The sequence below is a fragment of the Hippopotamus amphibius genome, chromosome 7 (genome assembly GCF_030028045.1).
Source record: "Hippopotamus amphibius kiboko isolate mHipAmp2 chromosome 7, mHipAmp2.hap2, whole genome shotgun sequence".
Lineage (NCBI taxonomy): Eukaryota > Metazoa > Chordata > Mammalia > Artiodactyla > Hippopotamidae > Hippopotamus > Hippopotamus amphibius.
Window position 1 is genome coordinate 131,366,372 of NC_080192.1, and position 16,460 is coordinate 131,382,831.

The window sequence follows — 16,460 nt, forward strand, 5'->3', positions numbered from 1 at the left end:
GCCAGAGGATGTGTGTTGAGGTTCTATGTGTTGATAATTTGGGATGTCTTGAGTGGTGGTGCTGGTGGTGATGTGTGGCAATGGTGCTTTGGAGGGATATATAATAATGATAATAATTTATTAATAATAATAGTAATTATTATTATTATAGCAGACATGTATTGAGTGCTTATTCTGTCCTAGGCACTGCCCTAAGACTTTATTCGTAATTAGACATTTAACTGCCATAGCAATCCTATGAGGTCCTCTTGTTAGTCCTGTTTTCAGGTGGAGAGAGATAAGAAACTGAGCAGCTACCTAGCCAGTAGGTGGTGGTACTGCCAGGTTGGGTCCCAGGCGGTCTCATTTAGAGCATCCCTGCTCATGCTAACACTCTTCCTAAGCTGCCTCTTGGCCTTGACACCGTGTCCTTTTCTCCAGCTTAAAATGTGGGCCAGGACCCCTGAAGAGTCCTTTATATGCCAGTACGGACATTCCAAAGGAGGACGCTGCAGCCCCATGTCAAAGATCTTCCAGCTCAGAAAGGTGTCTCCCTGGAGCCTTGTTCAAACCTTTCATCCTGCCTGAATTCACTCCAGCCTTCCTCCTGTTTCCAGGTTAAATCTTGCCTCCTGCCCTTGGAGGCCTCAGCTCTGGTCCCCACCCCCTTCACAGAGACATTTGTGGGGAGGGCCACCTCCTCCTAGGACAGTGCTCTTTGGGAAGAAGTTTCAGTTTAATCTGGCGAGGACATGGGCTTCACAGTAGAGATAGCAATATAAACCTCAAGATGAAAAATATTCCAGTCCTGTAGGTGGATGGGATGTCGGTGCCCCCACGGAGGACCTGGATGAACAAGCAAGTGCAGAGTGCCTGTCTCGACTCTTTGCGGCAGCTTGGTGAGGGCAGAGAAAGAAAGGGCCAGCAACTCTGCTCTGGGAGAGAAGAAAGAGGAGTGGGGAGAGGGTGAGAGTGGTGGGTGTCAGGGCCAGGACAGGAACCCAGCCCGGGGGCCCCTGCTGTGTCCCTGGGCAAGCAGGGCTTCCACGTGGTGCTGTGGCCTCGCTCAGTGAGTGCAGGACCCGCCCCGCAGAGGCCCGGCATTGAAGTGGTGTTGACCAGAGAGAATTAAATTATAAACATGATAAGACCCGTCCCTAATTAGAGCCTGCTGGGCTGCAGGCAGGGCCTGCAGGCGGTTTTCAGGAAAGGTCTGCAGGATCTCAGTACGTGGACAGCAGGCGATGGCCGACCGACGGGGCTGCAGGCACCTCTCAGCCCCGTCATTTTACATGTGGGAACGCGGAGGTGGTGGACAGGAAAGCTGCTCCTGCCGGCTCTCAGGGGACCTTAGCCCCAGGCCGGGGAGCCTTCCACCTCAGCTTAGGCTTCTCCAAGGGCCTCGCAGGGCAGGAATCTACCCACAGGGGTGTGCATTGCTGGTCCTTAACACATAATCATTCATTCACTTGGTCGTTCATTGGTTCAACAAATTTTTTTTTCAATAAATTTTATTTGTTTATTTATCTATTGGCTCTGTTGGGTCTTCACTGCTACGTGCAGGTTTTCTCTAGTTGCAGCGAGCGGGGGCTGCTCTTTGCTGTAGTGTGCGGGCTTCTCATTGCAGTGGCTTCTCTTGTTGCAGAGCACGGGCTCTAAGCACCTGGGCTCAGTGGTTGTGGCCCGCGGGCTCTAGAGCGCAGACCCAGTAGTTGTGGCGCATGGGCTTCATTGCTCCGAGGCATGTGGGATCTTCTCGGACCAGGGCTTGAACCCGTGTCCCCTGCACTGGCAGGTGGATTCTTAACCACTGCACCACCAGAGAAGCCCTCAACAAATATTTATAGATTGCCTTCCATGGGCCAGAGACTGTTCTGGACACAGGATAGAGCTGTGAACAAAACCAGAAAAACAATCCTCCCCTCATAGAACTATTATTGGTGAGTTTTTGTTTTTTTTTTTTTTTGGGGGGGGGGAGACATAAATTAAACACATTACATCAATAAACATTGTGTCAGAAGGTGGTAAGAACAGTGGAGAAAAATGTGCCAGGAGGGTGTAGGGTCCCCTCTGTGGGCTGTCTCTGGTCAGAGAGGGGTAGGAACTCCTGGGCAATAGTAAGAGGGGTGGCGAGATCCCCCTTGGCAATACCCCTCATCACGGCCTCCCTGCACTGTGAAGTGGGAGGAGATGGAGCTAGGGACCACAGTTCACAAGACCACTGAGAGGTGCCCAAGAGGCAGGGGCCCAGGCGCCAGGACTGGGGTGTGGGTGAGCTAGCAAGGTCAGGGTGAGCTTCCCGACAGACAGAAGGCCGGCTGGGCATTGCATTGAGGATGTGGCCTCCGTGGAATTCAGGAAGGGCAGAGGGAAGGCTGAAGTAGACCGTCCTGCTGGCTGGGGAGCAGTGCATGGCAGAGGAGGAAGTAAGGGATGAGACTGGAGGTAAAGTTGAGAAGCAGCCTTGGGAGGCAAGAAAGGCCAGACTAAGCGGGCTTTATCTCCCACGCATGCAGAGCTCCCTGTGGTTTACGGCTGGTGGATGACATCAGGAAGAAGCCACTTTATAAAGGTCCCTCTGGCAGGTGCAGGACTGTTGTGTTGGAGCAAGAAGTCCTCTGCGATCTAGGGCAGTGATTGTGGGATAGAGAGAGGGGAGGGATGCAGAGAGGGAGGAAGGGCCACAGGCCTTGCCGCCTGAGCTCCAACTTCCTCAATCCCAGGCTGCTTTTCTAGGTTTTGGTGAGACCCACTGGCTCTTGTTTTCACTGCTCTGCTCGTGTGGTGACTTTTGATGTTCGGGAGCGGAGACCTGAGCGCCCGGGGAATTTCTCCAGATGTTGAATCTCATGCTCTGACTGCTGTACGCCTCCCAGTCTCTGCTTCTCTCTCTGCCTCCCATGAGTCTGGCTTGGACTTGGCCAGCCCAGATCAGGCAGACCCTGGGGGACACTCGGCAGGAAAGTCTGGGGTCAGCCCAGGGCTAGAGCAGATGCATACGATCTATTCCTGGAAAATCAGCCAGAAAAGGGGTTTGGTCCTGTGCTAAGTCCAGTTGCAATGCGTCAAAAAAGCCTCAGGGTAGGTCTGGGTCCTTGCCAATCAACAGGTACAGCTTGGGGAGGCTGGGGCATCAGGGACCACTCTGAGGATCTGACTGGTCTGGGTTCCTTGCTTGCTGCAGCCTGGCGGGGGCCCTTAAAATTTGGGGGTGGACAAGACCTGACCTAGCACTCAGTGTTTTCTGTCACAAAAGTCACTGCCTCCAGCCTGGGCCGGCACTGGGTCAGGGAGGGGAATCTTGCTGTGATTCCAAGCTTACTAAATGCCCCTAGTGGAATCCAGACATGTATTCCCAAAGCCACCTCTTCTCAGAGGTGATGGGGGCTCTGGGGACAGCCAGGGTCCTAAAGGAACATCTTGTCCCATGCCTGCCAGAGCCATGGCTGCTGTTTGAGGGGTAGCTGCTGAGGGCTCTGGACTAACCTCGGCTGGAAAAGCACTACGTGGGGACACAGGCTCACGTGACAAGGAGAGTAGCCAGGTGAGAACATGGAGACTCAAGGTGAGAAGGACCCCCGTTTAGTGTAGCACAGAGGCTAGATTCCTGCCATCACTCTCCTAGCCCCTGGCCCCCTCCTTGACACCCTGGGGTCTTGAGTGAACTGCGATCTCCAGAGGCCAGCCCGGGACTGCTGAGTCCCAGTGCCAGCAATCTGAGTCTGGGACTCTGCACTGACTCAGCCAGGCAGCTTTGCTGGGCCGTAGATGGCTTCCCCACCCTCTCTGTGCAGACTGAGCTGGGTGTGTACTTTGCGCTTAATTATAGTGCTCATAACCAGAGAGGAGCTGATGGGAAGCGCATGTCACTTTGTTTGGGGATAATACACACGAAGGCTGGAAAATATCTATTAGATCATCCCGTCCTGCCTGTGCCAGAGCTGGTATGACTGGTGTCAGATCATTCGTGTTTTCTCCGCCTATAACTCCGGCAGGCGGGGGGTGGGGGCTGGGCTGGCTCTCCTGAAGGCTGGCAGCCCCACAGCTTTCTCTTGAGCTCTGCTCTCATTTTCCTTCTCTCTCGACTCAGTTTTTCATCCGTGGATCTGGTTCTGCCGGCCTTGCTCTCTTGTGTCCTCCCAGCGAGCATCGATTCTTCCAGACCCTGTTTTTGGAGACCTCACTCTGTGGCAGGCCTGGCCCTGCTCAGTTCTGGGGGTTCAGACAGTGATATCCATCCACTATTCACAGTTAAGAGCAACGTGAGACCTGCCCACGGATAAGTTTTTTTTTTTTTTTAATTTTTATTGGAGTATAGTTGATTTACAATGTTGTGTTAGTTTCAGGTATACAGCAAAGTGAATCAGTTATACACACATCCTCTCTATTCTTAGATTCTATTCCCATATAGGCCATTACAGAGTGTTGAGTAGAGTTCCCTCTGCTGTACAGTAGGTTCTTATTAGTTATCTGTTTCATATATAGTAGTGTGTGTACGTCAATTCCAATCTCCCAGTTTATCCCTCCCCACCCACCACCCATCCTCTGGTAACCGTATGTTTGTTTTCTATTTATTTATTTATCTATCTATCTATCTATCTATCTATCTATTTATTTATCTATTTATTATTTGGCTGCATTGGGTCTCAGTTGCAGCCCATGGGCTCTTTGTTGCAGCGAGCGGGCTTCATTGCCCTGTGGCATGAGGGATCTTAGTTTCCTGACCAGGGATTGAAGCTGCATCTCCTGCACTGGAAGGCAGGTGCTTAACCACTGGACCACCAGGGAAGTCTGCATATGTTTGTTTTCTACATCTATGACTCCACTTCTGGTTTTTTTTTTTTTTTTTTTTAGATTCTTTCCCCGTGTAGGCCATTGCAGAGTATTGAGTAAAGTTCTCTGTGCTATACAGTGGGTTCTAATTTATGGCTAAATGTGGGAGCACTATGCAAGAAGGACTCCTGTAGGTTCGGGAAGGAAGAGGTCACCCTGGGCTCTGCTTGATGGGATGCTTCATGGCAGAGACGGCCTTTGAGTTGGGAGAGAGTTCACCAGGTGGAGAACAAGGAGGCACTGCACTGGAAACCTGCAGCCCTCTTCTTGTCCTACTGCTTAATATCCTCTGTCTTCCCCGAATCTTCTTGGTCATAGATTGACTCCCTCTAAATCTGGCCTTTGCCACCTCAGTCCCTTATGTCTCTCTCTTCTCCTCCTACCTCTGGCCCATTTTAGACACAGTGGGCAGGCCAGTCAAGGCTGAGGCAGAGGTGGGAGTCCAGTGATCAGAGAGCGAGGGGCATAGCTGCCACCAGGCTTCAGCCGCCTCATCTGCAAAATGGGGGGTGAGGGCTAATCTCTGTGACCCTTTCAGGTCTGACACGCTAGGAATTTCTAAAGCAGGGAGCAACTCGGCAGAATCAGGGTCCAGAGGTGGCAGCCGCACATCTGTTTCTGCCTCTTCCCTGACTTCAACCACCACCACTTGCCTGGCGGCTCCCAGATCTGCATTTTCAGCACAGATTCCCCACCTGAGCGATGGAAACACATCTCCCGCTGCTCCCTGCATGTGTCTCCAGAGGTGCCTTAAACTCAGCAGGTCCAAAGGGGGAATCGCTATGTTTTGCACCCCTCTGATTCAGCCTGCTGCCAGGATGCACGTGCACAACACGTTCACACACTCACACCCTTCTGATCACCTTACTTTCTTAAAATCACTCCACCAGGATAAAATCCCTGGAGAGCTAGGTGTAATGGGGCAAAGGTCTTTTGTGACCTGACTGCAGGCGCATCTATCAAGACTCCCCACCTTCCCAGACGCTGGACCCCAGACAACCCTGACTGCTGAGCACATCTTGCGATTTCACATTTCTGCCTCTTTGCATGTGTTCTTTCTCTGGTATAGAAGATCACTCTCATGCCATGTTTTCTTCCTATTCATTTGTTAAAACTTAACTTGCCTATCACCTCTGCAGTGATGCCTTCCCAGACATCACCTGTCCCAGTTAATGAATCATTCCTACTCCATCTTTTCTATCCTTGACCTTGCGGATACAGTTTTTGTAACATTTATCACTTAGTTATTATCAGTTTACTGTGATAAACAGTGGACACCCCAAATCCCATTCATCTTTTGGCTCCATATTTTTCTAGCACCATGCCCGGTACTTATTAAGTGCTAAGGACTTTGTTCTTTAAACTGAACCGAGTCCAAATGACCACCCTATGGTACTCACAGCCCCTTGACATCAAGGCTCTGCCCAAAGTCGGGAGTGCATTTCCAGAGGGCTCTGCAGAGTGGGGAGCAGCAGTAAGAGTCTGTGTTTTCAGCTCGATGGCTGCCCTGAGTTAGAGGTTAGGTGTTTTCTCTTCCTCGGGCTAGAGTGAGCCCTTGAGCTGACCCAGAAGTTCTGAGCGTTTATCACCTAGTATTGAGGACCACGTATTCTGCCTTCCCTCCTTATGCCTAGAGATGCAGGAAGAAATACAAGCTCATGTTACAAAGAGTATTTCCCTGGTTTATCAGCTCTCCCTCTCTCAGCTCGAGCTCAGAATGATTTCTTAGTTCTCAGCTTTTCTTCCTCTGATCAAAGTGCCCGAGGCGGTGAGCACCAGGAGGGGAGCACGCGCGTTTCTGGCTCAGTCTCGCGCTCCCCTCTCCTGCACTGTTTGAAGAACCTGTAGCCCAGAGTTCTCCAATCAGGTGGGCGTGGCCTGGCTGCAGAAGGTCTCCAAGGGCTTGAGGGGGAGCCTGGCTGCCCTGGGATATCCGGGGCAGCTGCCCTGCCTCCACCTGGAGGAGATCAAAGCTGCTTGTGCCCTTCCTTGTCCTCCCTTTCCCATTCTGTTCACTCAATCGTTCTTTTCTCTCCAATGAATTCAATGCAGAAAATCCATGAGCAGGATTTCTCTCTTCAAAGGATCAAATAACCTTTCTCTTTTTTTTAACCCCCTTTTTAATTTTTTTCCCAACTTGCAAAAGGAAAACATGCAAACAGACTTAGAGGTGAGAGAAAGAAAGAAAAGTTGCAGCAAAGTATTTCAACGTGAGAAGTAGAGCGGTTGAAACCCAGAAAAAATGTGCTCTCAGCAATATGGTCCGTGCCTACAAATTAACCCAGCGCACTTGTGTAATTAGTGCCAGGGGTAGGGAACTGAGCAGCTCACAATCTCTCTCACCCAGTGTGGAATGATGTTCACAAAAGAATTTCCTATTCCTTTCCTGAGAGGGTTGAGAGAGTTGCCCTGTCTGTCTGGTATCAGCAGGTGCCTCATGGCTGGAGACACGTTTGCGGCTGGGCTTTGCCTCTGAGGAGGTGGTCTTGCGGCTGCACTGCCTGACTTCCACCTCTGCACATGGCATAGCTGGGCCTTCACTGAGTAGGGGTGGAGGCCACTCAGCTCCTCTCCCCAAAAAACGGATGCTGTGGAGCCCCAGAGACCAGCTCTCCTGGCCTCCCAGTGCTCTCCATTACCTCCTTCCTGCCCCTGTGCTGCATCTAAACTCTGAGTTTCCTGCTTTTAAAAAAAAAATTGGTGAGGGGGGAGGTATAGTTGATTTACAATGTTGTGTTAGTTTCAGGTGTACAGCAAAGTGAATCTGTTATACATATACATGTATCCACTGTTTTTTAGATTCTCATACTGAGTGAAGTAGGTCAGAGAAAAACAAATATCATTTGGTATTGCTTATATGTGGAATCTAAAAAAAGGCTACAAATGAACTTATCTACGAAACAGAAGTAGAGTTATAGGTGTAGAAAATAAACTTATGGTTCCCAGGGGGTAAGGGGAAGTGGGATAAATTGGAAGATTGGGATTGACATATACAGAATACTATATATAAAATAGATTACTAATAAGGACCTAGTGTATATCACAGGGAACTCTACTCAATACTCTGTAATGGCCTATATGGGAAAAGAATCTAAAAAATGAGCTTCCTGCTTTTGACGTGAATGTGGATATATATCACCTCTTGAGGAACCAGGAGAATTCAGGTCTGCAAAGTACTTGGAGAGCTACAGTTGAAGACTCTGTGGCTGATGTTGTCACAGGAATCTTTGTGGTGGGGGCATGCTTCATGGGGGTCATGGCGGGTGGGTAGCTAACCATCTTTTCCCTTTTTTCCATGAACTCTTTTGGCATCTAGTGAGGCCAATGGACTTGCTATGGGCTGAATGTTTGTGTCTCCTGAATTCATATGCTGAAGCCCTAATCCCCAGTGTAAATGGTATTTACAGGTGGGCTTTTGGGAAGTAATTAGGTCATGAAGGTGGAGCCCTTCATCCCAATCACCAATGGGATTGGTGCCCTAAAAAGAAGACATGTGAGAGAGATGATCTCTCTCTGCCATGTGAGGGTACAACAGGAAGGTAGCCATCTGTATGAGTTTCCTCACTAGACACTGACCTTGATCTTGAACTTTCAGACTCCAAAACTGTGAGAAATCAATATTTGTTGTTTAAGCCATTCAGTCTATGGTATTTTGTTACAGCAGCCCAGATTAAGACAGGAATCATTCTCAGAATGTTTTTAAATGCACAAAATAAAATATGTAGGATTACAAAGGAAACTAATTATATTGACATACAGTTATCAAAATATAAATAAGACAGATGTGTGGTACAGTCATACATGTGCTTCTTTATTAAAGAAGCAAGATCTACTTATGGTACAATTAAAAAGCAAGATATACTTATGGGTTGAATAACTGACATATGTCTGGAACAAATAATATTTTGAGAAGCCTGCAACAACCATAATATACTAAAATATCTGATTTCTACTGTTGACAAATCATAGCATTGCTAACACTACAGTGGTTTATTGCCCACATTTGTAATTGAGAAAAATACTATAGTTCAGTTAGAGGTTAGTGAAAACAAAGATAAACATGGTCCCCATCTAAGTTCATTGACCCTCTGACTTCTGTCCGTGGGCCTTTGGATGAGTTTCTGCTGATGAATAAATGGGCTTATTAGGAAGATAACTGAACCATTGGTGGCTTCTACTGAATCCTCTGTTTGTGGGGGCTCTTTGTCCCTCTCTGGAGATGGAAGGATTGATTTCTTGGAGTCAGGTGTCATTGAGGATTGTTATTAAGAAATTAGAGGACCAAGAGGACAGAAATGACAGGAGAAACATCTGTATAATATGATGTTTACAAGAACTGTGTTGTTGGCCTGTGCTGTGAGCCAAGGGGTGAGGACGTGTACACAGCTGAGGAAGGATGCAGGGGTGCGTGCTTCCCAGAGAGAAAGCCTTATGCTTCCTGGGAAGCTGGTTGCTTAAGGGGTAAATTGACAAAAGGGAGGTGAGGTGGGCCAGGCACGGTGTCGGGAGTGGAAGTTGGGGCATCTTGCCTCTTCAAGGTGGGCTACGTCTTTGGGCTGCAGCGAACTGGGGGCTCTCCCTAGCTCAGCATAAGGGACAGAGATTTATGTTACAGGCATACTGAGTCTCAGATGCACCTGATCACGTGGTTTGAGGGCCTGCTCTTCCATGTGTTCTCCGTAAGCCAGGCTTCAGCGTTATCATGGGCACTTAAAACGTTTTCACCTACTGGTCATTGACTTCCTCAAACAGGTCCTTCCAGATTCTCTTAAGCAACATATTCAGGCTTCATGGACAGACATTTGTAAACCAGTTGCTCATTTGCCATGTCTTTAGTGCTGTGATAACTGAAATCATCTCTGAACAGGAAAATATTTTTATCTTTCTTCGTTGCTATTCAGAGGGCCTGGATGGGCAACTGAACTTCTGTACTTGAGAAAGAGAAGTTGCTCCAGGTAATATTTAATTTTACTAAAGAGAAATCTCAAAAGGACTTTTCCCCTTAAGTTAATATTTTTTGTCCTTGAAAACAAAGCCCACACGATACAGGAGAATAATACCTTGAAGTCTTTGTTCTCTGGGCTGAGTCTAGAGCTGAGTGCCTCAGACAGGGAGCTGAAACTTGTAGGCAGAGGTATAGAATCCCCAGTCCCTCCCTTTTAACATGAATCCCAGACTTTTCCAGAGCACCAGGCCAAGCAAGTGCCCCTCCGGAGACTTAGTGGTGAGAGGTTAGATGAGAATCCCTGTTCTATATTAAAAATTATTAATGTGATGTTGCAATTTTTTCTTTTGTACTAAGTCTTCAAAATTTGGTATGCATTTTATACGTACAGCACATCTCAGTTCAGACTTGCCTCATTTCAGGTGTTTTGTGGTCACATGTAGTGAGTGGCTACCATATTGGACAGTGCTTCTCTCTCTTTCTCTCTCTCTCTCTGTAATAGAATATAATTGACATACAATATTATGCTAGTTTCAGGTGTGCTGCATAATGATTTGACATTTGCATATATTACATAATGATTACCACAATAAGTCTAGTAACCAACTGTCCCCATACTAAGTTATTATAATATTAGTGACCACATTCCTTATGTGTATTACATCCCTGTGACTTATTGTATAACTCGGGGTTTGTACCTCTAAATCCCCTTTGCCTATTTTCTCCCACCCCATCACCCACCTCCCTTCTGGCCTCCACCAGTGTGCTCTCTGGATCTATGATTCTGTTTTCATTTTATTTTGTTTGTCTGTTTGTTCTTTGGGGAGTGTTTCTCTGAGACTTGCTTTTCACCATGAGCTGTGCCGCCCGTTGGCTAATCTGTCCATGGAACTCAGAAAAGTGTTAGAGGTTGGTCTGTTAGAGCAGTTGTTGCGTACAAAGATGCACTGTGATGCAGGGACCCTGGAAGAAGCCCAGTGGGAGGGAGAGGCATCTGTGACACCAGTCATTCTTTACAAAAGAGAGTGACCTGAGATTACCATCTCCTTGAGAAATTGGAGGAGGCACCTCCTGGAGTGTGTGGACGCTCTGAGACCTGGGAAGGTGCCTTCCTGAAGGCTGCCACACACAGAGCTGCACAGAGCACGAGGAAGAGATTTGCTTATTAAGAGACACGATGGGTGAAGCAGCCACACCCATAATGCCAAGACCTTGGCAAGAAGAGAAGGGAAAAAGACAGTGTCTCCAACTTTCTCTAGTAGGTCCTGGATCATTGCTACTCTTGTATTTGGTTGATAATCCTGTATTTACCTGTATTTGCTTGTGTTCCACTGTGTTCCTCAAATGAACTAGATGCAGTTTACAAAGATAGCTGGATTGTGGCAAGATGACATAAAAATGACAAAAAATGAGGCACAGGAGATGGAAGCATAGGAAAGATGAATGGAACCAGGTGTGAGTTGGTTCAAAATATACATCCCTTAAAAACAGTTGATTGAACCTGGTGTACCCCCCCAAAAAAAAAAATATATACATCCCTTAATGTCTCACCTATTTGCTAGAGACGGGCTGTATTGATCTGAGTCTAAGCTTTCCAACAGCCAAGGCAGAGGAAAGCACAATAAGTGACACGCGTCACAGCACAAGAAATAAAAACAAACAGGAGCGGAGCTGGCTCAAACCCACACTGTGAGGCAAGGATGCGAAGACACAGGACGAAACACAGTGGAAACAAACCAGTGACACCAAAACTGTGTCATGTCCTCAGAGTGAGGTTCCTCCTGGCTTCTCCCTTGAAGAGAAACTTCATCAGGCCCCAGCTGCCGACCTCAGCAGAACCTTGCATGTACCAGTCGGTATGAAATCCTCCTCCATCTCCCCACCCACCGAGTGTTTCTCTCTTGGCTCTGTTTAGACTGAGGGCATACCTCCTTGCTGCTCTAGAGAAACTATTGTGCAGAGCCCACCTGATGCTCTCCAGATCCTCAGCTCTTGGATGGATTGGCTTAATCTGGGTCAATTCAAGGGATTTAGAGCAATGCATCTCCATGGCAGGAACCACTTTGAGTTCACCAGAGCCTGTTGCCTTCCCTCCTGCGCACATGAGTACTTTTCCCAGACTCCTTTGCAGCTGGACATGGCTTTGACACTGAGCAGAAGTGATGTGTGTCATTTCTGGGCTGAAATGGTTGGGAAGTAAATGCCTTCTCTCCACAATCCCTTTCTGCATCCGATGGCTGAAGGGAAGGCTATACAGACCCAGAGGGAGACGGAGCCACAGGAAGGAAGAAGCCCCAGCTACTGAGGGTCTGGTGGAAGACAGCAGCCAGGAAACCTTCACTGGACTGTGATGTGCACAGGGAACCGACTTCTGTCGTGTCAGGTCCCTGAGAATTCCAGATTTGTCTGTCAGAGCAGCTAGCATTATTTGAACTAATACAGTCCCCCTTGGGAAATGCTCTCTAAACACAATTCCTCTCAACCTAGAGGAACTGAAAGATTTGAGTGACACCAAGTTCAAGGATACATTCCCTGACAACTACTAAGAGTGCAAATATTCTCTGTTGCAGGGAAGTGGGTAGGTGTAAAACCTTATGTTTTAATAGTCGCCCAAGGTGGGAGTAAGATTAACACACTCTTGTCAAAATTGTGTCACCTTACAAGAACTCCTGCCTGAATAGAAAGCTCTTGTATCTCCTTTTGGAGATAAGCCAGGATGTACCTGTGGGTAAGACCAAGATTCTCCTCAGGAAGTCATTTTGGGTCTGCCTTAACACACGGGAAAAATGGTAACCAAGGCCACATGGTTTCATACAATGTAGTCTGCTATAGTAATTTTAACCTGAAAAAAAATTTAAACAGCTATAACCCTCTGACAGCTGCAGCCCATAAAAACAAAACAAAACTTGGACAGTGAACTTGGCCAAGTCCCTTTCTCACCCTGGCTTTAGTTTCCAGGCATGACCAATGACAACTGGATGTGATGGGCCAAAACTGCAATTTATAGTCTATGTGTACGATGCCAAGCAAAAACTCTCTATAGCACATATCAATAGCATGTCGATAATAAATGCAACTCTGTTCCTGTTGTTCCTACAGGGTGTAAGAACTAAGCACCAGCTACACAACAAACATGTCCAGGTGCTGCACCCATCGTGCAAGGTGAGATACTCATAATATTTATGGCCCAGGTCCTCGAGGCCAAAGCCACGAGGGAAAGTAGCCCCTGCTTCTCCTGGGGAAGTGCTGCAGGTCTGCAGCTGTGCTTAGTGATCGCAGGGAGCTGGGTGGTTATGTCACCATCATGTTGAACGTTGAGGGAGAATCCAGGTTTTTGAGCCTTGCTGCTGTGCAGGGCGACTTTGCTCCTGATGGGAGTTTGGTGTTGAGTCATCTGCAGAGCTTGGTGATTTGCCCAGCAATGAGCTCATAAGTTCTCCAGATTCAGTGACCAGAGCAACAGCATCGAAAGAGCCAAGTGATGAGACAGAGCCGGGCTCCACGCTGGGCCAGGGCTCCCGCAGTGTGGCCCGGGCAGCCAGTGCCACCCAAGGGACACACTTACCCTTGATTTCCAACTTCACCCAGGCTGCGTGGGACCTGACTCCTTTGTCCCTAGAGCAGGTAGAGCCAAACTCTGGCTAAAAATTCACAGTGAAGAACTCAGATCTGATTTTTTTAAACTCTCATTTGATGTCTTAAATCACCCTGCAGTTGAGCTCTACAGTTTTCTCTCTTCCAAGAAAGTCAAGGGGAGAGTGTGAGCAGATGCGCCCCCATGGTAGAGGTTGGGTGGCTGGGAAAACTGGAGTCCAGGGGGCTGTGAGATCTATAGTCCAAAGTGCCTTTTACCCAAACCCAGGCTGTGACCTGGGGGTGCTGCGAGAGGGAGGGAATTTTTCACTTCATGATTCACCGATTGTCCATCCTTCTCCACTGGCAGAACCTTGAAGGAGGCACACATGTCCAGTTATGAGGATGCTCCAGGAAGCCCTCAGGCTGTGCCTGTCAAACTTTCCACGTGCCTATGAAACACCTGGGCATCAAGACTCTGCATTTCTAACCAACCTCCAGGTGAGGCTGATGGTGCCCGGAGGACCCCTCTCTGAGGAGGAGGGTGCAGGGAGTCATGCCATGTGTGGAATGATGTTTGGAAAAGCAGTACTTCTGTGCAGCTCCCCAGAGCCTACCACGGAGGCTGGAAGGGGCTGTGATGAGAGGGGTCTGCGTGTGGTCTGAGGGCAAAGAAAGTATCCAGGAGAATGGCTGTCCAGGGCCTGTGAGGAACACCCCTCCCAGGCTTCCTTCCATTACCTTGATTTTGTGCTTTGCGTCTTTGCTTTTGCAAATTTGGAGAGACCTCATTATACCTTACGTCTGAGCTAGGTGTTTAGACCAACCTGAGGATATAAGCAAGCTGGCAGAAGGCATCTGATTGAAAGCCTGGCTCTGGGCGAAGGAGGGGTGGGTGGGGTGGGGTGGGGGCTGGCATACATCCTCAGCTCTTTGCTCCTTACCAGGCATCTCAGGTCAAAGCCCAGCTCAGCCTTGTTCTCCCAATCCTCCTGGGATGCTGAGGAGGAGGGTGCCTCCACTCTCGAAGAGGCTTGGCTTCTTGCATCCTGACACGTGCATGTTTTCTGTTTTATGGGAAGAAATGTGTCTTGGCTGGAGGCCCACGTTTCGTTCCAGCACATCCTTTTTATCAAAAGAGCCGTCCCTGGAGCTGCCAACAGTGTTTACGAGAAAGCCATCCAACAATACTTCGGATCTGGGAGAGTGGCCTGACCTGAGACGTGGCCTTCCCCACCCTGAGAACCATCCATCAGAAAGCCTGGCACGTGGTGCAGTGTCTTTATTTTTACTCCAAAATGTAAAAACTGTAAAGCTGGTTTCTTTATTTCCTTTTTTTTTTTTTTTCCAGCTGGGAAAACTCCTGTCAGTGGATGCAGTGTCCTTTCCAGATTCAATATTATGCAAACTGCATATCGGCAAATGGAGTAAACAAATATGTCCATGGAGCTTCCTGATGCACAGAGAGATGGGGCTGCCCCAGTACAGAGAGGCAGACCTGCTGATTTGCACGGGAGCTGCTGAAATTGTCGCTCTGCCAGCTCTGCCGCCATCTCTCTCTTTCAGAATGGAGTCTGAGAGCCTGGGATGCTGGGCCACTCAGACGCCCAGCAGCGGGGGACCACCGGAGTCACACAGACCTAGGGTGGCTGGAGGTCAGATGAGAACTCTCGTTGGCTGGGCTGGGGGGCCCATCACCCAGCCAGTTCTGCACCTGCTCTAAGGCCCACCCTCTTCAGTCCCCCCACCCCCTACCGCAAGTCTCTCAGCCCCAGGCAAGGCAGAGACGTTTACTTCTCAACTCTTATCTCCCCTGTCTGGCAGGCCTGGGCAGGAGGCAGACCCCCGCGTGGCATCTTTCTTTCAGAGAAAACTTGGCCAAGTCCCTTTCCCACCACAGGTTTTCGTTTCTAGGCGCGCAGAGTGTTAACATGGGTGTGATGGGCCCCAGGCGGGCTTCAGCTCCGCAGTCTACAGAGTGTAGGACGCTTCTGAGAGATGCTGGGTCTCAACATGCTCCCATGGCAATAACTCAGTGAGATTAAGTACCTTTTAAATGTTCCCTTCTAAGAAGATGAGGAAACAGATTTAAGGGGATTAGACTGTACTGTTGAAAGGTGCACAGAGAATAAGTGGAGAAGCTAGAATTGATACCTGGGGCTGTCTTTTAGAAATCCCATACTTTTTTTTTCAGCAAAATGGCATTCCCAAATAGCCTGCATTTCAGAAAACAAACACACAAATAAACAAAATATAGGGCCAAGGAGCATCCAAAGAGTACATCTTCAAAGCTTGAAATGAAATTTTTATCCATCTCTCCTCTGTGTATCACCTCACCTGCCCTGGCTGGTTGAATGTTTTCTCCTGTAGCCTCTGTCACCTGTCTGTGATGGGGTAGGGGAGAGACGGCAGGGTGGAGAAGCTGCCCATCTGCCCTTTGGGGAGAGCTGGGTTTTCTGACATGCTTGTTTCTTTGGACAGGCAGAAACTGGCTTGTCCTCTGCTGGCTTGTGATGAAGCGAGAGTCCCTTCTCACTGTTAACAACCTCACGGAGTTTGGTGTTGCAGAGACAGTTGCTCAAGCAGACCAGGTTCTGTTGCCACCCAATATCCTTGAAGTCTCAGAATTGCAGCCATGCTCGCTGGGTCCCTGATGAATCGGGCATGTCTGTCCTCATTGTTTCAGAGGGGAGATGAGTTCTGAGGTGTCAAGAGGAAATGGCCCTGTCCCCAGTTTCATGTCCCAAATGGGGTCCCTGCTGCCTGGGATGCCGTGTTAGTGAGCATATGGCAGTGTCATGGGTGTGCTTTTGGTGGAGAAAAGATGGAGGTGAAACTGCACACCCCCTCATGTTGACAGCTTTGGGGAGTCTCGGCCAGCTCTTCCAGGGGAGGAGCTGGGGTGGGAGGTTTGTTAGGGCACAGGAGGGATAACCCAGGCCAGAGCTTCGTATGTTCAGCAGTTAGATATCTTTCTGTGCAGGTTCTTGATGAACTGGTTATCTGTGATCTGACTCAGCACCTAGCATAGATCTGATATTTTATGCAGGTTTTGATTATTGAGTTGTAGAGGTTTTCAAATAGTTCCTCTTTCTAGAGTCACATCAACTCCATTCTTCCTAGTGTGTAA

General features: G+C 48.6%; 1 long non-coding RNA gene across 1 annotated transcript; it reads left to right on the forward strand.

Annotated features, from left to right (window-relative positions):
- Nucleotides 1–12,874: 12,874 nt before the first annotated feature.
- On the forward strand, nt 12,875–14,871 carry LOC130856673 (uncharacterized). Its single transcript, XR_009054647.1, has 3 exons — nt 12,875–12,919; nt 13,701–13,831; nt 14,682–14,871. It is a non-coding gene; the product is annotated as an uncharacterized LOC130856673 (long non-coding RNA).
- The last annotated feature ends 1,589 nt before the right edge of the window (nt 14,872–16,460 follow it).